This window comes from Stegodyphus dumicola, chromosome 9 (genome assembly GCF_044657685.1).
Source record: "Stegodyphus dumicola isolate Sdum_Otavi_A_Nest chromosome 9, ASM4465768v1".
NCBI lineage: Eukaryota > Metazoa > Arthropoda > Arachnida > Araneae > Eresidae > Stegodyphus > Stegodyphus dumicola.
The window spans coordinates 810,798-835,559 of record NC_140776.1 but is presented as its reverse complement, the minus strand read 5'-3'; the positions used below and the strand labels follow the sequence as shown (position 1 = coordinate 835,559).

The 24,762-nt window shown below is 31.8% G+C and overlaps 1 long non-coding RNA gene and 1 pseudogene across 2 annotated transcripts in view; one reads left to right on the top strand and one right to left on the bottom strand.

Moving 5' to 3' along the window:
- LOC146995282 (cullin-5-like) overlaps window positions 1-24,762 on the bottom strand; it is a 267,165-nt pseudogene that overhangs the window by 120,509 nt on the left and 121,894 nt on the right. The gene's annotated exons all lie outside the window — the stretch shown is intronic.
- The window catches only part of LOC146995283 (uncharacterized), a 122,457-nt gene continuing 112,436 nt past the window's right edge, over window positions 14,742-24,762 (top strand). The window contains exons 1-2 of the long non-coding RNA XR_015042921.1: window positions 14,742-15,467; window positions 21,255-21,344. This is a non-coding gene — a long non-coding RNA (uncharacterized LOC146995283). The remainder of the gene's footprint in view (window positions 15,468-21,254; window positions 21,345-24,762) is intronic.

Genomic DNA, 24,762 nt, shown 5'->3' with positions numbered 1-24,762 from the left:
TGTAAACAAACTTACTATATGTGAATAAATTAAAATATCATTTTTTCATGTAAAATAAATTAAACATTAATTATTAAATGTTGCTCGAATCACGATGAAAAGTTCTGTAAATACCTACAGCAAATTAAGACAAATCAAATAAAATTTAATAGGAAAAGTTATGCTTAAAATCATTAGAAGTGAAAGAATGGAATTAGCCCAATTTCAGTTTCCTTTACCTAATAAACTGCATTTATTGGCAGGAAATGTTTTACTTTGTAAAAGATAAAAATTTGAAATCAGGAGATATAATGAAAAATTAGGAATTTCCTTCTAAAATTGGAAGTTGGTAATTATGTAATACAGGGTATCCAGGAATTCTTTCCCTGCTTATAAATATTCATAACACATAAAATATGACATAAAGACACATACTTTTTTACCTTGAATTGCATGTAACATATTCAAGTTTTTGTGTACTTTTGTGTGTGTAGTAAGTTTTGTGTAAATTTCTACATGTGATTCTTTCATTGCCCAAAGGATATCCAGGTGATATTTCAATTCCATCCTTGTGTTGGTCAACATTACATGAGAGATGGATGTTATGACTTCAGTAATTCTGCATTGTAATACTACAATACAGGCATGAAAGCGCATGTTGGCAAAAAAAGCTGAATAACGCGCGGACACAAAATTACACAAAAACTAATTGCGCACGCGCGACCTCAAAAAAAAAAACACATTTTAATATAAAAAGTATTAAACATATACATATAATTAAACTAAAATAATACTTGTACTTACTATTTTGCTATTAATTTTATCTTGTAAAAAAAAATTAATAAATCACCAAGAGATTGTAATGAATTAACCTTCTTTAAGATGCTATTTATGTAACTTAATTTAACAGTTGATACATGAATACTGTACACAGCATTACAACACACTAATATACATATTTATGTTATATATTACTGCCCATTTTCAGGCAATAACAAGTTTTAGAGATAATATATAACTGTTACTATAGCTCTCAATTATCTTCAATAAACAGTACTTTGTATAACACCAGAAAAAGTAGTCATATGAGATAACATAGTTACAAAATAACATATAGTTAAAGGAGGAATACAAAAAAATAGCTATTTTGTCTCAGTCTCACTCGATCCTGATTAAAAATTTTTAGGGAAAAAGCTTTTTCTTTTTTGCTACTTTTGCAGCCAACTTTTTTAATTTCCGTTTGCGAGTTTGTCTCGATTTCTTTTCAGCAGCTTTCATACAATCCATTGATACTTTTTTATTTTCTTCTTTATTTTCTGCAATGTTTAATCGCTTTTTTTTTTTAGATTCTCGCTCCTCCTTTTTAATCTCTAGCTCTTCTTTGTACAGTTTATGAGCATTCCTTAAATTTTTACATGGAGTTTTGTGTACTGGAGAATGCATGTGGTTATCCTTATGTCCGACAGATGGCACCAGCACTGATGGCTGAAATTATTGAAGTCAGCTCTTGTTTTACGGTTGGTTGCTCTTCTTTGATTCGATATCCTGCGCATCTAGTTCCGCCTTTCCACATACGCCCCACCTACTTCGTCTTGATGTGAAACAACGTATTTCGTGATCTCAGCTCAGGCAAACTCGAAAAGTTCGCAACAAGGAGTGCCCACGTTTGATCGCTAACCCAGCGTAATATTATACGATGGCATGATGTAAAGTTTTTTTACAAAGAAAAGAGGAAGAAAGAGAGCATGTCCTGTATTTACCTCCCCACACAACACCACGCCGGTCGCGATTTTTCAACGGTTCTGCATCGATCTCAGAAACAGCCTGGGTGATGTTCAAAAAAGCGGAATTACGCGAAAACACAGAAAACTTTGATACCTGTACAATATCATTCACTGGTGTCTAGTAAACCTGGTCCTTGACATAACCGCAAAGGAAGAAATTCAGTGGTGTTGTCTGGTGATCGTGAAGGCCAGTTTATGGAACTATCCTAATAGGCATGGATATCTAACCACCACTAAATTAACGCACTATCTTGTGGAAAATTAAGTCCAGAATATCCCAAATCTGTGGCACAATAAGTAATTGCAATATATTGCGATAGGTATTGACTGTGATCATCTTTTGACTGAAGACACAGGTTCCATGATTTAATTGTGCATAAAATCGCACCACACATTCAGCTTGTGGCTGTTTCTGATGGTCTCCAACATAGTGTGAAGAATCTCGCATCCCCAGATTCTAGCATTGTGTCACTTGACACCACCATTCAAATGAAATGTGGCCTCATCTGAGAAAAGGACACATTTCAGATAGTCAATATTTTTTTCAATCTCACACAGCTTGGCAACAGCAAAGTCATAATGAGCAAGGCAATCAATCCAACAAACAAAGTAACAGTAAGCATGTACACCAAAACTTGAATATGTTACATGCAATTCAATATAAAAAATATTTGTCAATGTGTTACATTTTGTGCTTTATGAATATTTGTAATCAGAAAAAGAATTTTGGGACATATTGTATAGTGATCACTCGGTACAGTTCAAAAGCATGACAATGTAATAATAATAAATTAAATAAATAATAAATGAATAATTTATGCTAACATAACTTATTAACACAAATTTTGTAAAGTTTGAAGGCAACCCACATAGGTTCCTATTTTTGAAGTAACAAATTCTTCAGAATTTTTCTGCGCCTTCAAGAAGATGAAACAATGTCATCTTTCTTGAAATTTATAGTTTAATATAAAATTTAAGCAAATTGAGATATCTTTACCAAGTTTTTATTTTTAATTCCAGTAAAATTTTATTTTTAATTTAACCACTTAATTCTTTAACTAATTATAAAGCATACAAAATCTGTAAGTAAAGCAATACGAGTATGTTTAAAACAGAATTCTAGATCTTGAAGAAGAATTAAATTTTGATTAATCTTTAGTTGTATCACACTGCTGATAATGGTTAAAAATATATAACATGTCATAGCTTTCAACCCTGAACATGAAAATTCAGGAGGTTTTTCAGACCCGAAATTGGGTGTTTCTGGAAGTTTTCCGCATTGTATGGTAGCACCTTTTCAAACGAACTTCAAACTGGCCTTGAAGACCCTTTATAATGGTTATTCAACTATTTATAATGATTCTGATGTAAAACATATTAATATTAGTTGGTAAGTTAAATTAAAATTTACTTTTTACTTGCCTTTTTAGTATTATTTATGTATTTTTTTATAAATAGCATCTAGTTTCTTTTTGATTTATTTGCATAATTTGTGCCAGGGAAGTTTTTTTTACGCAAGAGTTTCTAAATTACTTTGGTTTTCTACTCTTAATTGACTTTAGTTATCCTAGTCTTTACTTGCTAATTTCTCTAAATTCCACTTGTTTAAATTTCTTTTTAGTAATTCACAATTTTTGGTTTTGAATTTTTCTTTTACCCTTGCCTACATGAATGACGAAACATGAATTGAATAACTGAAGAGTTAGGTTTGGAGGCAACTTCGCCTTGATAAGTCTGTCTCCTGCCTGCTCAACAATTATTCACTTATGCATTTTTATAAATTTTTAGGATTAAAAAAAAATTATTGGAATTATATATTATACATTTATTATATATTCATAGATTTTGATACTTGCACTTGATTTACATATGCTCTCAGAATTTAATGATATTGTAGATTATTATAACATAGCAATAATTAATCATTTATTTGTAATTCAAGCTCATTTAAAATTTAATTAACTTTAAATTTGCTTTTTACGAATAGAGAATGTTTTTTAAAATTTAATATTTAATTAGATCTTCTAAACTTTAAATTAGATATTCTAAATTTTATGTCCTTTTGCTCTAATTTAATTTTGTAATTTTCTTACACTTTTATACTAAAAAAAATCTTGAGTAGAGAAGGAAGAGTTTAATTTACTGCAGTACTTTCAAATGTGACAAATATTATATTAAATAATATACATACAGTTGTGTAGATAAACACAGTACTGTACTATTCACTGAAGTAAAACAAAATGAAATATAAATACTACCTAATTAAACATAGGCTGAATTTTCATAAAAGGTTCGATACTTACACTTACCTGGTGCAATTTAATGATTTTTTTTGTAAGTAAAAAGATAAGTTACTTGATGAGTGCAAGATTGTAGTTTTTGCACCTGTTTTTAAAAAGATTTCCAAACTATGAATATTTATTTTAAGTTGGCAAGCATTATCAACAAATGAGCACGTAAGCATATTTTAGCAATTTAAAATGCAAATTTTAATTATTAAATGAGGATTATGTGATGCATTAAAAAACACATTACATTCATCTCCAGATCTTTCCGTAATTTTTTAGCATTCTTCTTCCAAGTACACAGTGCTCTGTTTTCACTTTAAAAAAATCAGAGAATTCCAGAGGCGGGAGGGCTGTGTGATCACCGAGGCAAGCGGCAGCACGATCGCTGCGCTCCGTAAAAAAGTGAAAATTTTTCCTTTCCTCTTGGTGATTATCAATTAAATTTCTTTGAAAAATTTTTTATTTTTCCTCTACAAAACCTATATGATTCCAATGAATTTCGGCTCCGATGTTGACGAGAATAAAACAGCGGACAATGTAAGGATATACTTCAAAAGACTGGAATTTTAAGATAAGTACTTTTCTTTCATCTAAACTAAATCAAATTTCTATAAATAAGTGCCTTTAAATCAATAAATCTTAATTTTTCATCAGTTTAAAGCATTAAAAAATACTTGAAATTGCCATTGCTTGTGGCTTCCTTTGTGTATCAACTCGAAACAGACGCCAGCGTTATCAGTTCACCTCTGTCAACACTTACAAACAAGCGTCTACGGAGAGAAGGCAACTTTTGGGATCATGAATCTGATCCTCCCGTCTTACGCGCATCTCAGTTTGCGCATCATGTGACGTTACCAGATACGTCAAAAATGTGTCTGTTTACATTTTGCATTTGACTTCGTGCGTTTTATGCTTCGTTAGTATGTGAATTTTGCTTTCACATATTTATAATGAACTGAAGAATCTCTCAATAAAAGACCCTTCTCACGGACAAATACTTAGGAATATTGTGAGGATTCTGCTTCAGAATATTAGAATATATAGCACCAATTTAAATGAGCTGGGTGGTGATATCAATGATCATTCAAGACAATAGATCTGAAATTCACATTTCCGCTTTGATTACGATTGGTAACATCTTTCAGAAAACTGTAATTTCAAAATCTTACAACTGTTCTATTTGCAAAAAGTGTTTTTCAAATGCCAGCAATTTATAGCATCATTTGAAGAACATACATTCCAATAAAAAGCATATTTCTACTGCTGAAATATTTAATTCCAATTCAGATCATGCATTTTATAAAGTCGTCAATGGTAATTCGATTTCATATACTTTTGCTTCAAAATCCAGTATAACGTCAAAAAACTTTTAGCTGCCCTGATTCCAAAAAAATGTTTCTCAAGTAACAATCTAAAATGTCACTGCATGAAATTGCATATATCACAACAAACAACATTACTCAAAGCAAGTAAAAATAAAGTTTTCCAATTTAAATGCAGTTTATATAGTCGTCAGTTCAACAATAATAAAAATTTATTATTTTCACAATCAGATAGTGCATTTACTGCCCTTGAGTGTTCATCATTAAAAAATTATATAAATGCACATTATGTAATGAAGGTTTTCCAAAGGAAAACTTTTCATTACATTTGCAAATGGAACATGAAATAGTCATTGAAAAAGAAGAGAGAGATTTCTCTGTGTTTAATGATTTCATGTTGTGAAAGGAGAATTTTGAAATGGAAACATAATCTAAATTTTTTTTAATTTACAAAGAAACATGACCCATTACATGTAAAAGATATTTATTTTATATGCCATCATTCAGGACATTATTTTATATCTAAAGTGCAAGGCATGGGACATTTAAAAATACAAGGGAGTAACAAAATTAATTCTTATTGCCCAGTAAGCCAGTTTAATAATGGAAAATGTACTGCTTATATAGAAAAACCCATTGTAAGTCATAGAAAGGGTATAGGGCATCTGTCTCTTACAAAATTAGAATGGCAGTTATACCATTCTAATGTTAATTTATGTAACTTAAATTGCTGGAAAAGTATCTTTTGATGAAATTTTAGATAAAATTCAAGATTCTGTATATGATACTGCATCTTTTGAGAAAGAATGATTTATGGAATATTGAAAATTCGGTACTCTTCCGTTATCAGAACCAGAATCAGAAATGTATGCATGTATGGCTGGATGAATGTGTTCATGTATGCATATATATGTGTACATATGAATGTATACATTTCTGAATCTGGTCCCAGTAACAGAAGTGTACCGAAAATTCTTATAATCCACAATCAAATGCTGTAAGGCATAAAAATGATTGTATAAATGTTAATGAAATGCCTGGGGTTAATGAAATTACTAGTGAGGATAACAACTCTATTTTATTTTATAAGCCTTAAAATAGAATTTTAGAAAGTTATCCTGAATTTTAAAATGATGATTTCACATTAATGAAAATGAATGACTCCTAGAGGCACTTTCTTCAGAAGTTGGGATCAGACTATATATGTATAAATGGTACACATAGGTTGAACGGTTACAGAATTGAATTAACCACACTGCTTTTACTTGATGCTTTGCTTCACGGCTTTCCCTGTGCATTTATTATTACAAACAGAACTGAGCAGGAAGTTTTGTCTGTTTTCTTTGCACATCTGAAAGATAAAGTATGTCAGTTAACACCCGAAGTATTTATGAATATGAATACAAGCTAGTTTTGGCTCACCAGCGGCCGAACGGTAAAGTCACTGAACGCTGGTAGTTTGGTCCGAGGTTCAAGTCCCTCAAACGGGCTGTCTGCATGGGCATTTCCATGTTTTTCCCCATGTGTAATGTGTATACGAGCCAGTTTCCCTTAGAATGTCCTCCACAAAGGCATCCCTCCCCTTAGGCAGATGACCATCAAGTGCTTTGCCATAATAAAATAAACCAAACCAACAAACTAGTTTTGATTAAAAAGTCTTCCATGAAGGTTTCCCCCACATGATCTTTGCCATATTCCAGTTCCAACAATCAAATCAACACATTGTTATTTAACTACTTAATTTGAAGATTTTTGGGCCCACCAGTGGCCGAGCGAGCGATAAAGTCGCTGAACACTAGTAGTTCGGTCTGAAGTTCGAATCCCGTGAACGGGCTGGCTGCATGGGCGTTTTCGTGGTTTTCCCCATGTGTAATGTGTATAGGAGCCAGTTTTCCATAGAAAGTCCTCCACGAAGGCATCCCTCCTCTTAGGCAGATAGCCCTCGAGGCTTTGCCATAATCACACGCACACATTTTGAAGATTTTATAGCAGATTATGAAATATACAATATTATATTGATGCAAAAATATATTTTTTACTCAATTCTGGAGAAGGGGGCAAGTGTTCATTTTCCCGTTTCCTGCAGATTCCTACAGTCTAGCATTTTCAAACCTAAAACATGATAACCCTAAGTAACATATCACCATCATTGGTACGCATTAGAGCAAACAGATCACTAGAATTTGCATATCTTCTATGTCTATTTGCTTCAATATTAAATCAAAGTCTGTAATAGTTAATGTGAAAGGCTTGAAATAAAGCAGTATGCATGATTGTTTAGAGCTCATATTAGCAATATCATTATTGTTTAGAGCCTGTTCTCTGGAAGTAATTTACAGACTTGCTGGGAATTTTATTAAAAATGATATACTTTTCAGTAGTTGCTGCATAAAAAGTAAAAGCCGTGTGTTGGCCATCCCTGGTGTAGGACGGTAAGGATAAAAATTGCCTTTCTCTCGACATGTTGCAATGCAGTGAATATAACTGAGCTTTAACTTCAAATATCTTGAGTTATACTTTGTGCAGCAAATGAATGACATATGTGTTATCCCTGTTTCATTCTTACTTTTACGCAATTCTAGTGCAGAACGTAGCTTGAGAGTTATACATCAGAAATATGAAATACTTGTCAGCTGGACTAACACCACAGATTTACACCAGTGGACAGGGCCGTCCCTAGGCCATTGGCTGCCTGTGTACTTTCCTAAGAATATAGTGCCCAAATTTAAAAAAAAAAATTCTTAATGATTAGTTGAATTTTTATTTCATACTCACTAAGTACTTATATGTGACAAATTGTATAAAAAGTATTTACATGTGACAAGTACAATGAATTAAAAATATTTAGTCGTGGTATCGCGAGTGTTCAGCTGTTGCATAATTTTACAGCTGCACCGTGCTAGGAACGGCCCCGACAGTGGAAGATAACCATGTTCAAATCATGACAAAATTACTTTGGCAACAACACAATCAACTGGCTATTAAATTGCTGGTGAAGGTTACTTATCAAGTTCCTATAATTAATAAATATCCTTATTCAGGACTTAATTTCTAAACTTAGTGCCAGAACCCTATGCTAAACTGTCAGCAAAGGGGAAGAAAAGTAAATAAATAAATAAAATGACTGTTACAATCATTAATAATTTAAAAATTAAATAGTTAATTAATACCAAATTAATTCATTATTATTTAATTAATATTAATAATTATCAATTATTTTTAATTAATAATTGTTATTTAATTAAATAAATTATTATTAAAAAAGCTAAATTATTAAAGTAATTAAAATTAAGTAAAATGTAAAGAGATAAATTAAAATTTAATAAGCGATTCGTAATACAGTTTTACTGCAAAAAATTAAATGTTTGAGATCAAATTTTTGTTCAGTTGCATAAAAGAAGTGCCGGAGCCTTCTTATTTAGGGCTCCGGCTATATTTATGATTTATTCCAAAAACTAAGAAGTACTGGAGCCAGGCTCCGGTGCAATTTAAGCTCTGTCTCTATTAACTTTTTAAAAAACTTACATATTTAGTCATTATGAATATCTTAAACTTCCATTAAGTTATAAGTTTATTCTTGGTCTAATAATGGAATTTTAGTCTTATAACCCTAATATAATCATCACTTGAGATATTATGACAAAGCTTTATGAAAGATTTTAAAACAACCTTTTTATTTAAACTGAACTTTTAACAAAACAGAGCATGGCCTGAACTTAGAGCATAACCACGGCTAGTGGCGATGCAAATAAATGCGAACAATCAAATAAATGAAAAATGTTGATCAGTAGTCTAAGACTACATAGTTAATTATTAAGCTAGCCACTAATTTACTGGCACATCAGATTAAAGTATCGGTGGCATGAGAACACAAAGCTGATACTTTTAATTATACTAGAGCTGGAAGAATCTGACCATCCAACACAGATGCCAGAAACACTCTCTAAAGATCCAAAATCCTCAATTTAAATAATGGAGGTAGAAATAAGAGGAGAGGTCTTAACTGGTTTTCCTCGTGTACTGCCCTGAAGCAGTAGTGCACCTCTCGTGGAAACCAAACTATTCAGTGACTATCCATTAAGATCAATAGGTTTTAACATAATCGGCGGTAAACATTTTGTAATTACATCGTAAATATGCATATAAATATATATATTTTCTTTTTCCGTAATACTTCAAAGTCATAAGTATGTAAAAAGAAAATATTTTAAAACAATGTTTTATTCTGAGCGGAATTAAATGCTATACTTTCCCAGAAAAGTTTAATTTGAATGAAATATTTTCACAAGTTCTTGTTAATTACATTACAAAGAAATTTTAAGTTAATTTGATTTTATTTGGTTAATGATTACAAAAATTAAGATCAAAGTTTATTATAATACTAAAATCAAAATTATGCATTATTTCTTTCTTTTTTACAGAGCTTCTTCCTGAAATACCTTCTCAAATGCAGAATGATTTTTTAGCTTCTGAGGCATCCTTTAAAAATCAGAGTTACTTTATAATTAATGCTCAGTTCGGTTAATTTCAAATTAGAGCAGCTGTTATTTCCATGGTAAAATACGTTAAATATTGCTACTGATTTCCATGTACTTAACTTTCTATGAGTATTTTTGAAATGGATTAAAAAAGTCTATTTTTAATATTGTTTAAAACTTGTAACTGATTTATTACAAAATGTAAGGAAAGAATTCTTTTGATACTTACAGTCAAAAGTCTTTAATCTGGACGTCCATAATCCGGAATGATCTATAATCCAGACCTCAAAACTACAAACTTTCTGCGCATGCGTCAACACAGAAATTATGGTTTCATATTTTTAATTGTATAATTTCTGCATGCCATCTTACCAGATTTAAATTTATGATCTATAATCTGGAAAAACCCCTAATCCGGAATCACTGAAGTTAACAGGAGTTTATGAAAGAATAAATCCTTCATTTCCAAATACATTTATAATAATTTAATAAATATTTATGTATTTTATGCTTTTTACAAGGATAATGTATACTCATATATTTAATATTTTTCGAAATGTGCAAATCTTAAATTTCTGTGTATTTACTATATTTTTCAAGTAAAGTAATTAACAGTAATGTAGCATATATCAGAATTTTTTACATATGAAATATGTATAAATTGAATGAAAATTAGATGTATTATTTTTTAATATGCACTCAAACTTCAGTTTTGCCTTGAAATTCCTCCATGAAGGCATATTTTCCTTTAGGCATATAGCTCTTGCATTCCTTACCTTATTTAAAAAGATTAACCTGACCTACGTGCCTAATTACAAAGTATTTAAACATCCATAATTTTATATTTACACTCAGCCATCAAGTTTCAAACTTTTGACTCAAAACATGTGTTTGGATACATTCATTATGAAATTCAAATTTTTTAGTAAACATATTTTCGCGTAGCATTCAATACCTTCCTTGGCGATTATGCCCAGTTTAATAATTCTCTGATAATATAATAAATAACAACTTTCCATTTCACATTTAAACATTAATCTCATTGTCATCGGATCACAATCTTGATTTGCTTACTCTGCATAATATTGCTTCATTTTTTAAAACAGTTAAAACAACTAATTGATCTGAATTCACAAATGCATACATTATACAAGTAATTAAAAATATATAAATTATACAAATTTTCACACTTAATACTATTTAGATGTAAGGAAACTGAGGTTTAAAGAGTGTTATATTTTTCCGAAATTTTGACATTTTATAATTATATATCTTATCATTTTATAATTATATATCTTTATAATTATATATCATTTTTAATAATTTTATATATCTTAAGGTATTTCTCATTCTTTACGCATAACATGAACATTTTGCTAAAATCTATATTTTTGTTATCCAGTAGCTTAGAATTTCCTAAAACAAATTTATAATCAAAATCACTGTTGCAAGTTATTGAAAAATAACCAACACATAATTTTTACATAAATGCCACCAAACTGTACAAAGTACTATTATCCATCCAACAATTGAATGTTTCTTTTATGTAGAAGTGTCCCCCGTTTTCGATTTGTGTTGAACTGTCATGTGTGGAAAAAACACTATCAAAGAGCTCTGGATGTAAAAACAAAAAATACTGCCTCTGGAGACAGTAAGTGAAAATACATGCAAGATCGAAGTACTGTAGGCAGTTCAGGTAGAATGTTATAGCTAACATTCAACCTGAAATGGTCTTTACTAATATCTCAACTATGAACTAGCAATAAAAATGTTGCAAATTTACTAACTGTAGTCTACTACTATACTGTTATGTTACATAATCCTTAGCCATTGAAAAGCTCCTCAATGATAAAATCACAAATATCTGAATTATTAAGTAAACTGAAGCTATGGCTCTTACAGTTATTTTAAAATTAGATACTTCTATTTAAGCTTCATGTCTATTAATTTCATTTTAAAATCCAGGTTGATGTGTGTTTTTTAAGACAAAACACAGAGCATCAATGATAATTCTGAGCACCTTGTTCTCCAGCTGTTACACAGACAGTCGATTCATTGGCAGCAACCATCCAGTAAGATGATGTACATAAAAACATGTTATTCATGGATTGATAAACCTCTTTATTTTAGTACTGAGTAGTGAATCATGTTTAGTTACAGAAAGAATTCTTATACTTTCTTTGTCAACCTTGTCCTTGACATATAATATACCTCTTTTAAAATGATAAATTATCACAAATAATACTTAGGTATTATTAGCTTGACATTGTAAATATATTGAGAATAACATGATGAATATGAATGTCTAAAGTATTTATTTTTTCCAAATAGTAACAGTTTTTTCAAAGAAATTGACTTTAATTTTCTTGTTTTCACACTATTGTAATAACAATTTAATGCATTTGTCTCACATGCACGACTTAATGATATAATTAAAATACAGTACAGTCAGGATATATGGAAAAACAGTGCACTTCATTGCTCTTGTACAGATGATGAAATGTCAATAATTTAATTCACAGTTGAAATGCCAGTTGTAACACCAACTTATCACATAGCTGATGCAACAGAATGTGCTCATATGTGTCGTAAATAAGCTTTTTAATACACTTTAACGCATAAGCTTAGTATAAGCAATAAAGAAATTTCAGGAACAAATAATAGACACTCTCTATCATGGTCCTGTGATTACCTGCTAAGAAATAAACTAGCATAACGTATATTTCCTCATTATTTGCACATGTTTTAGCAATAATTTACAGAAGATAGGCATGCTTAATTAACAACAATCATAGGTAATATTTCATTATTATTTAATGTATATAATTAATTTAATGTTTAATGTATAAAAAGAAATAAACTTTTTTAATGAAAAGTGCACTACTTAATAACTTTCATTAGCAAAAATTTTATTTTTTTATCTCCAAGCATAAATTAATTTTTTTAACAAACACCGATTTATTAATATAACTGTATTTCACTGTAGATCAAATACAGATGTAATACAATTTCATCCATTCTCAACACATGACGCAAATTTCAAAACCACAAAGTACTTCACGTAAATAAACAAAATTTCACGAAGTGCACGGCAGCATATGCGCAAATTGAGATGCGCACGGGAGGATCAGATCACGATCCCAAAAGTTGCCTTCTCTCCGTAGACGCTAGTCACTTACAAAGCCCTTAAGGAATCTCGGGAGAGGGAAAATTTGGGGATGAGAGGGATAATTTGGGCATCGCGCTATTTCCCTCTCGGATCTTCTGGATTCTCTTTTCTTTCTAGATCGCTTGAATATAGTTTCGCCTTTAAATAATATTATACCTCACCGATTTTTCTCATACTGTTCTTTGCTACCTGTTAAATGTCCATATGTAAGGGATGGTTTATTCTTCACCGCCTTAAATAAATTTTTAGAACTATGAGCTTATATAAATAACAGTGTGCCTCATTGTGTTATATTAACATTATTTAACTAGTAATAAATTATGATAGTAAAATAATTAATCTTGTAATAAATTATGATAGTTAAATTAATAAATACTGTTTAATTTGTGTTTTTAATACATATACTCAGTTATTTACACACATAAATATATATATATATATTTTTTATTTTATTTTTTTATTTATTTTTTTTTTTTTGGTTGTATGCGGTTGTGGTCTTGTATTGTATATGGTTCTATGTTGTTAGTCTGCTGCTGCTTTTTGAAAAATGTATGAAAATGTTGAGAATGAAAGTAGCATAAGTTACTTTGGTTAAATTAATATATACTTTTGTTTGACGACCTTTGTTGATATCTCAGGATGCAAGCGTACATATTACTTTATATTCCATGCTAAATACCTTGATACGAAGCATTTTAACACCGTCAATATTTGTTTTTTCCCCAGTAACACATCTATTCACCATTACCAAACACACTCACTACACAAACACACCTGTGAGACACTATTTATTGTAAATGAAGACAGTTTCTTCTCCTTTTAACTACACTCATGGACACAATCGTATTTTAGGATATTTTCTACTTCTTTTCGTTTTCTTTCTATAGGCCCTTTTTTTTTTTTTTTTTTTTTTTTTTTTTTTCTTTTTCCCTCTATTATTTTTGGGCCATTTATTTAAAATTTTATTTTGTCCCATCTTTTCTTCCTGGCCTTTTGAACTCGTACAAGATGTACGAAGTTCCTTTTTACTCTCCTCAAATACGAAATTGCCCCTCTTTCTTTATACCTTTCCTCGCACCTATGCTTGATTTTTCGCCCATCGGTGCAGAAAGACTTAGCGGGTGCAAAACAAGACATCTGTCTACTTTGTCTGTCTGTCTGTCAGAATTCCAGAGGCTCGGCATTGCGCAAACCTCAGCAATACTGGCTACCTACCAAAATGTGTCTCCTCACTGTTCCCTTTAGAGGTTTTGTATCAAAATTCTGTATTTCTGCAGAAATTTTACTGCAGTTTCTTCCACTGCTGACAAATCCCACAAAAGCTATTGGATTTTGAAATACATTAAGAATACATACAAAATTGGAGACATTTCTTGACTGAAAGATTGTTATGAGCAGGGTTGCCAGAACTGTTATAAACAGGGTTGCCTGAAGAATAGCTATGCACATGATTCCTAGAGTTTGCAATATTCGGAAAATTTGGTGACTTCTAAGAAGACAGTTGCAATAACACATACATACCAAAAGTTTTATACATACCATGTCTACAGTGATAAATCAGATAAAAAAAAATTATTATGAAAAAGCATGCTGAAATTCACTACAGGTGGCAGAATCAAATTTTCACACTTTTAAGTTTCATTAATTCAATGAAGTTCATTTATTCGTGGGGGGAAAAACTTTTCTTAATAAAAGTTTAAAATTGGGAGATTTTGTGGTCTAGCAGGAGGCTTGGAGATGCAACAAAAAAAGTCTCCCGATAAAACTTAAAGAGTTGGCATATCTTACATGTATATATAGAAAGAAAGAATAGCATTAATAAAACACCCACAAAATGTTTAAATATAGTACAGCTGAAAAATGTGTCCAAAAATGGAAACATTAGCTAAAATGTACTGAGGTATTATATAATCATTAACTTTTCAAGTGAGTGAACCATACATATAAGTTCACAAATAGTAGTTACAAAAATTGGACAAGCTAATTTCAAACCCAAAATCAAATTATGTGTTGGAAGCTGCAATAATTCAGTGGCAATATTTATTAAATACAAAATATACACAAAGTAAAAGAAAATCATATTCCCACTCAAATAAGGAATTGGTAAAAAATTGATTTTTTTTTTTTCCTTTTGCAACGGCAAACTACTGCTGTAAAAATAGCTTGTTGAAACTCTCACCGACAACCACGTGATTTGCGCATGCGCGCAGCAAAACCTAAAACAGAACTTTTTTTAACTGAACTTTGAAAACTCGTGATGGACGTTTGAGTGAAACATGTAATCCTACTCTTCTGCGTTATATATATATTTTAGTTTAGTGATGTGATTGTAAATCAAATATCTTATTATTATCTTAGAAGCCTCTCTCTTTCTGTGAGTAGTGCATCGATGAATGAAATAAACACTCCCGATACGCCTTTGGATTAGAAAGAAGATCGACTAAAAGGTAAGCCTTTTTACCTTTTATTTTCTAAGAAATTATTATGATTACACATTTTTTGGCATCCCGTACCGCGAATGAAAGCAAATTGTTGATACTTGTTGAATTATTGAATACTAAACAATGACAGAATTCATCGATACATTGAAAAGGAAACGCGGCCACATAAGGGCTGCCGTTACAAAATTAATTGGCTGAATCGAAACTGAATTATCAAAAACAGAAGTGAATGCAGAGGAACTAGAAATTTCCTTAGAACTCTTAAATGAAAAATCGATCGAGTTAAAGCAAATAGATGCCGATATAGAAAAATTAATAGACATAAAGGATCTAGACCAGGAATTAAACGGTGTTGACGAATATCGTGAAAGAATAACTACATTTAAATACAAAGCTAACAAAAAATTGAAAGAAATTAATATAGAACAACAAAAATTTAGTGTGTTAAGAAGCACTGAACAGTTAAGTATTATAGAAAACATTAAAAGCGAAAATCATAATGTGAAGCTTCCTAAACTTACGATTCCGAAGTTTTATGGCGAGAGCTGCGAATGGCTGACATTTTGGAACACTTTTTCATTAGCCATACACCAAAATAAAACGCTTGACGCTATAAGCAAATTTAATTATTTGAAATCCCTTTTGGGAGGTAATGTTTATAACACCATTGACGGTTTCGATTTAACCGAAGAAAATTACGAAACTTCAGTTAAACTCCTCACAGAAAGATTTGGAAATAAAGATGTACTACTAAACGCCCATATAGATAAATTACTGAAAATAAGACCTCTAAAGGATTCTAATGACATTCAAAATTTCCAATTACATACAAAAACAGAATTAAAAGTTATTCAATTACATACAGAAACATATTCGATGTCTTGAATCATTAAATATGACCTCAGAAACATATGGAGCACCTATTTTGCTTAAAACATTGCCTGCAGATTTGGTTTTGGAATATAATAAAACACTTCGAAAATAAAATTACGATTTGAATCACCTAGTGGAATTTCTTTCTCAGCAATTAATTGCACGGGAAAAGCTTTGCAATCGAAAGAAGCACCGTCAATTTCTCCTCATACAACCCCCTCCCCCGACAAACAAAACGCGAAAGCAAGCTGTCAACTTGGCATGATAAACGGGTACCAGATGTATCGTCTGCCTCGCAGCTGTCTACAAATGAGAATCAAAATTATAAACATTCAAACTGCATATTTTGCGATTCAGATCATGAAAGTTATGAATGTCGGAATGCGAGTCGTTTAACCTTAGATGAAAAAAAGCAAAAATTGCTGAATCACGGATTCTGTTTTAAATGTTTGAAACGGAACCATATTTCCCGCTTATGCAAAACCAAAGTTAAATGTTCCATATGCGGTAAAGCTCATTTGTCAATAATGTGCAACTCTCACGGAAATAATTCTACAGACATTATTGGGGATGAAAATAATAAAAAAGACTGTGTTCTGACAAATAAATCTTGCATGCAGTTAGTAAATTTGCAAACTTTAATATTAAAACTTCGTGGGGATGGGATCGAAAAATATGTGAGAATTTTAATAGATAGTGGTTCCCAGCGATCCTACATTTCGAAGTATGCAGTTAGTATAATGAATTATAAAACAAGTGGTAAAGAAGAATTAATCCATGGTTTGTTCGGAGGAATTGAAAAGAAAGAAACTCATAGTAAATATTTAATTAGATTGAGTAGTCTTAAAGGTGATTATCACTGTAATTTTCAGGTTTTGGATCAGGATAAAATATGTACTGACATTCCTCAAATTCGTAGAGATACATATCTTATTGAACTGCGAAAACATGGAATTTAACTGACATGCAGAATAAATCTTTGATTTGATGTATGAAAATTCACCTTTAAAAATTCATGTTCTTTTAGGTGCAGATGTGGCAGGAAAGCTTCTAACAGGGAAAGTTAGACAACTAAAATGTGGGTTATCATGCGTACACACTAGATTAGGATGGACAATGATGGGGAAAAATGAAAAGCGTGAGTTCTCTGACAGTACGAAAACTGTATTGTCACTTCATGTTAATGATGCTAAAATTTCGGATTTACGGTGTCTTGACTCGTAATGATGCTAATGATGCTAAAATAATGCTAAAACTCGTTAATGATGCTAAAATTTCGGATTTACGGTGACTTGACTCTGCTACAACCCACACAAGAAAGGAAATTAATGAAATCGCTAAAACATAATTTTGTCAGTCATTAAAGAGAGATAGTGAGGGTAGATATCAGGTCTCTCTTCCTTGGTTAGAAGGGCATGAGGTTTTACCTGACAACAGATTATTAGCAGAGAAAAGGTTAAAATCCTGCATCAAAAATCTTCAGTCAAAAAACTGTCTGAAAGAGTATGAAAATATTTTTAGCAAATGGGCTGAAAAAGGTATTATAGAATCTGTTGAAGATAAGAAAACCAAAAATTGTCATTAACTACCACATAGGGCTGTAATTAAGCAAAGTTCAACCACAAAGATTAGACCTGTGTTCGATGCCTCAGCGAAGGAAAGGAATGGTGTGTCCTTAAATGACTGTTTAGAAAAGGGCCGAAATTATTTGGAATTAATACCGAGTATTTTAAACAGATTTCGCCTAGGTAAATACGGGGTTATCTCAGATATATGTAAGGCCTTTTTGCAAATAGGTGTCTGTCTTCGAGATAGAGACTTTCTTAGATTTCTCTGGTGGGAAGAAGGAGATTCCGAAAAATTTAAAATATATCGACATAAGCGCGTTGTGTTTGGCGTTAATGGCAGTCCTTTTTTTTCTCGCCGCCACACTGAATTATCATCTCGAGAATGTTCCTGAACATGATCAAGAGTTAGCTAAGAAATTAAGTGAATCAATGTACGTCGACAATTGTGTGGCCAGCATTGATACTATTGAAGGACTAAACACTTTCATTAATGTGTCGAAGGAAATTATGTCGACTGCTAAATTTGATTTAAGGGGATGGTGTTACAATGAACCTAGCAATGAAACTTTAAAAGGAAATCCTTGCAATAAAGACTCCGATAAAACCGTATCAGTTCTGGGGTTGAAATGGAATTTATCAAATGACACTTTGTCCTGTGACTTTAAAGATAGTTCTGTGAAACAGCCTGTCAACAAAAGGAATATATTGTCAATAGTACACAGGATTTTTGATTCGATTGGTTTTACAGCTCCTGCTACTCTGATTCCTAAGCTAATGCTTCAAGAATGCTGGAAACAGTAGATTTCATGGGATAACAATTTACCTAAAAGCATTTCTGACAAATTTGAAAGTTGGAAAAATAAATTGCACAATTTGGAAAAAATAGCTATACCCAGAAGAATTTTTGCTGACTCCGAAAGAATTTCCGATTTATCTTATTAATGATATTTATCTTATTCCGATTTATCTTATTATTATTATCTCTTATTAACGTGTTTCGTGACTCGAGTAAATATGCCACATGCATATTTATGCGAAGCTGTAATGAAAATTCCGTTACATGTCAGCTCATCTCAGCTTGATCCAGAGTGGCACCTATCAAGCCGATTTCCATACCACGACTAGAGCTCTTAGCTTGTACGATTGGTGCTAGACTAGCACATCGTGTTAAGGAAGATTTGAGACTAGAAAGCTTGCCTATTTATTATTGGAGTGATTCTATGGATGCATTAATTTGGATAAAAAAGAATGAAAACTGGGCCGTTTTCGTTCACAATAGAGTGAAAGAAATCCGTATTCTAAGTAATCCAAACGACTGGAATTATATTCCTGGAACACTAAATCCAGCTGACCTCCCTTCCCGAGGATGCAGTCTGGAAACCTTAGTCAAATAGAAATGGTGGGAGGGTCCCGATTGGTTGAGAAATGATTCAGAAAAATAGCCTACCTCTGAAATTGTACTGAATTTTGACATTATAAATGCTGAAAGAAAGAAGACAATAATTTCTGCAGTTAATTCGAATGCTATGACTGAAGTTAATTTTGATAAGATTTCTTCGTACAATACCATTCTAAAGATAATATCTTGGATCTTCCATTTTGTTAAAAATGTCAGACTAAGTCCTAATGACAGAACTTATGGAACAATTACAGCGGAAGAAATTAAAGGAGCCGAACTAACTCTTTTGAGATTAGTGCACAGCAAATCATTTTCTGGATTAGATGACAAAAGATTACGTATACTTCAACCAATGATTGATTCTAACGGAATCCTTAGGGTTAAAACCAGAATTCTGAGAAGAGATGATGCAGAAAATTTTCGAGTTTCTATTATTCTTCCTTCAGATCATCCTATTGTAGTAAAATTAATTAGAGCTAAACATGAAATGAACAATCATGCAGGAGTACAATTTTTAATATCTGCTTTATGAGAACAATATTGGATTTTGAAAACACGAAAGACTGTCAAGAAAGTCATAAGAAGCTGTGTTGTATGTCAGAGGTTCGATACTAATTCTTTGAAAACACCCATTGCTGCTCTCCCTGAAGACTGAGTAAGAGAAGCAGCAGTCTTTGAGATTGTAGGTGTTGACTTGACTGGATCGTTGATATTGAAGGGAAATCAAAAATCATGGATAGTGATTTTTACCTGTGCTGTTTTTCGCGCAGTACATTTGGAATTGATTTTCTCGCTATCAACTGAAAGTTTTCTGCAAGCACCGAGACGTTTCATTGCTAGACGTGGAAGACCCCACACCATCTATTCCGACAATGGAACGAATTTCAAAGGAAGTCATAGATTATTCAAAAGCTTAAATTGGGATAAAATCTTAGAATAAGCTAGTATCCACAGAATCACATGGAAATTTCTTCCGCCATCAGCTCCCTGGTAGGGAGGATGGTGTGAGCGATTAATAGGAGTCCTGAAAAGAATCCTTCGCAAAGTTTTAGGACGATCATCTCTGAATCATGAAGAAATTATAACAATTTTGTGTGACTGTGAAACAATAACGAATAATCGTCCATTGACATATGTCTCGGAAGATGTTGAAGATTTATCTCCGATCACACCTTCCATGTTTCTCCATGAGATTCAACACATTGGAGTTCCTGATCTGGATAATATAAATGCGAAATCTTTAAACAAAAGGCTTATTTATCAACAAAAACTTTTACAAGATCTAAGTAAAAGATTTCGAATCGAATATCTCGGACAGTTACAGCAAAATTATGAACATGTAAAAGCTTCACAACCTCTGAAAATAGGAGATCTTGTTTTAGTGTCCGATGATAATAAGAAGCGAACAGACTGGATATTGGCGAAAGTAACCGAGGATTTTCAAATCTCGGGATGGACATGTGCGTTTAGTTAAGGTCAAGACTAAGCTTGGAGAAGTTTTGCGACCAACCAAGTGTTTGTATCCTTTGGAGATAACATCATCAGATGAACAGTCTAGATTTAGAAATGTGGCAAGCAGCTCTTCTGGTGAACCAGAGACTTACTGCGATCCTGATATTCGTAATGACTTGCCTCAAGATCTTAATAGCGAAAAGATTCCATCGATGATTACAAGAACTGGTCGAATGGTAAAGCCTGTTCAAATGTTACAGTTTTAAATTTGATTTTTCAGCAAATTTAAACCTGGGAGTATGTTGAAACTCTCACCGACAACCACGTGATTTGCGCATGTGTGCAGCAAAAACTAAAACATTAAACTAAAACTTTTTTAACTGAACTTTGAGAACTCGTGATGGACGTTTGAGTGAAACATGTAATCCTACTCTTCTGTGTTATATACTATATATTTTAGTTTAGTGATGTGATTGTAAATTAAATATCTTATTATCTTAGAAGCCTCTCTCTTTCTGTGAGTAGTGCATCGATGAATGAAATAAACACTCCCGGATATGCCTTTGGATTAGAAAGAAGATCGACTAAAAGGTAAGCCTTTTTACCTTTTATTTTCTAAGAAATTATTATGATTACACATAGCTAGTAAACAATACCAAACAAAACAAATGGTACTCAACATATTATCATAATCACTTTATCATTAAGTACCCCCCTAAAATGTGTTACACTCTGGCAACCATGCACATAATCACTCTTCAGACAACCATGCATATAACAATTCTTCAGCCAAACATCACCATTTTTTGTACGAGTTCCTTTTGTTGTAATCAAAGTTCAAACATTTTTTTATAGATGAACTGTGATACTTTTGCCTAAAATTTGATTTTAAAATATTTGCCACCAACAGAAAAGACTAAAGTAACATTTCAACAAGATTATAGCATTTTATGCAAAATCACTAAAGGGAATAATGACATGATGTGTTTGGTAAATAGTCGGTGAGCAATGAAAAGGGTGTGATATTGTCTGATTTTTTTTAAAAGTGAAAACAGATTAATGTGTACATGAACAGAAGACCAGCATAAATTACATAAGGATTTGCAAAAAAATGTTGAGTATTAATTTTTTATGTAGCATATAACCCAGTGGTTGCCAAACTTTTACGAGTCACTAGATCTTTTCTCAATTAAAATTTTTTCACGGTGCCCTCCGTACCCTAAGTAAATGTAAGGCTAATCATAAGTAAGAGATAAGAATAAATAAAACTCATGTATCTTAAATTTTAAACATTTTTTGTTACTTTATTAACAATAAATTAATAATTAATGTGATGGATGAGACTACTAATCACAGCACACTTTCTCAAATCATGCAATTAAACTGGATATGGCCACTCTCATTTCCTTTTCCATATTGATTTTTGCTCTATATTTACTTTTATTATAGCAGCTGCCAAAAATCCAGCTTTGCATAATACGACATCAAAAATGGAATTAAAATCCACTGAGTCTTATCACTTAGAAAGGGATGTTCATTTTTTATCGAAATGAAAACTTCTACCAATTCCTTGCTGCCAAATTCTGCTTTCAAACTATTGTCGCAAAACAACTCGGTAAGATTCTTTCTTCTGCAGAAGTAAACTCAGATGAAACAACAGTGTTAAATAGATTTGAATCCACGCAAACCTCTCAAAATTTTCATTGAGGAAGCATTTCTCAAACTAGACAATTAGCTGTGATAAACATCCTTCAAACACAGTTCTTCAGAATGATCAAGTTCATTTGACATAAAAAATTGCTGCAATCTTATAAAACAACCTTTGCCTGCATTTTGATCCAATTTTCTTCTTCACAGTTAAGAGTTTTTTTTATAAAAGCTGATGCTTTTTCTGTTGACTTCAAAAGGTGCATGTTTTTTCCCTGATGACAGAGAGTAGGGGAATTCACCTTTTCAAAAATTAGGCATAAGTATGTCAATTTTATTAAAAAATTGGGATCAATAAAACCGTCTGCATCTTTGTACCATTTCCTTTAAGGAGAATAAATATTTCTACCTGCGTTGAAAGGTATGTGATAAAACATTACCACGATAGAGCTATTTTGCATTGCTATAGTACAACAAAGATGAGTGTTTGGCTTCCATATCCTCACTTACTTTTTTTAAAAAAACATGCTTTCAGTGGAGAAGATTTTATAAAATACAGTCAAAAGTCGTTAATCCAGACACCCATAATCCGAAATGATCTTTAATCCGGACCTCAAAGCTACAAACTTTCTGCGCATGCTTCAACGTATAATGCATTCACGCATGCGCGTAATACTTTTACGCAAACGCATATGCGTGTGCGCATAATACGTTTACGCATGCGCGTTTAATGTATAACGGACGGACTAAAATTATCTATTTCAGTTAATGTTGCAGATTGCGTTGTTCCTTAATCTTCTAATTGGATCCGGCTTATTATTTTTTGCAGACTGTTAGAGCAATTTTATAAAGGTAAGCTTGAACTTTCGATTAAGTCAAATAGAATTTCTGATGCCGGAGCTGCCGTAGGATCTACAAAGCGAAAGTATGTTTCGATGCCCATCAAACATAAAGTGGAATTGCTGCAAAAAAATGTATAAAGGCACATCCTTTCATTTTCTAACAATTCCGAAATCTGTTTATCAATTTCACGCTGCTCTGCGGAAAAAAAAAAAGGTTCCTGGTTCCTTTTTTACCAAATGAGCTGTAGAAAGCAATGAAAAGATCGTTCGATAACACGATCGAAAAGGCACAGCTTTACCGGCTACCCTTCGCAAGAATATTCTGTTATAGCAACTATAAAGGATCAAATAAAAACAAACAAAAAAAAATCTATATATTTTTAGCTTTTTCTTTTATTGTTTAGTTAAGCTAAATGTCTCGCTTCAATCAATTAGGAAGGTTTTTACAATATTTCGCTGCATCTCTGTGAAGAGCCAGCAGCTCTCCAAGGCGCGGTAGTACACAATTTGGGAACCACTGATATAATTGCTATTTAAAATCAAAATTTATGTTTTAAATTGCTAAAGTATGTTTTCTTTTGCTATGATGATAATGTCTGCCCACTAGCAATAAATGTCAATAGTTTGCAATTTTTTTTAATTGCAAAAATTGCCAAATTGCACGATTGTGGTTGAATTAATTCGTAAGTACCAAACAATTTCACAACAAAAATTGCTGCAATACAAAAATGCAAAAAATAATAAAAGGCAAATGGACTTTACATCTACTGGTACTCCTTCATCAGGGGATTAGTGTAGCAAGAGAAGTACAAGAGAAAGCCTGTTTCTAAGCTGACAAATGTGCAAATACATGAAATTAATATTAAATTAGAAAAATAAAAATTAAAAATTTTAACTTAATAATATGTGCCTCCATCAATGCAGCTCCTACAGTCTGGGGTGGAAAAGGCACTTTATTCTAATTCGAACAAAGTGTATAAAACAAACAAACAAACAAAGAACAAAGTGTATAAATTCGAAAAAGTATATAAAAACAAAGTGTAAACGAAAATTGAAAAATCAATACAAATTTACATTTTTTATCTTTCTTATATTTTAAATTATATATGTATGTGTGTGTGTGTATCAAAATATGCTTTTTATATTTCTAACATATCTTAAATAGTCTTACATCTTAAATTATATTTTTTTATCAATCTATCTATTTATATACACATACATACACTGACAGAAAAAAAATCCCAACACCAAGAAAAAAATTACTGTAAAGCACTGAAATTTCGGCAATACATTTACTTAAGTAACATATTTAATTGATTAAATTTTCAAAATCACAGGTCAGTTTGACCATGGCAAAGCACTCGAGGGTTATCTGCCTAAGGAGAAGGTATGCCATATACAGTGAAAAGTCTTTAATCCAGATTCGTCGGGACTTCGGCGATTCCGGATTATAGATCATCAGTTTAAATCTGGTAAGATGGCATGCAGAAATTATAAAATTAAAAATATGAAACCGTAAT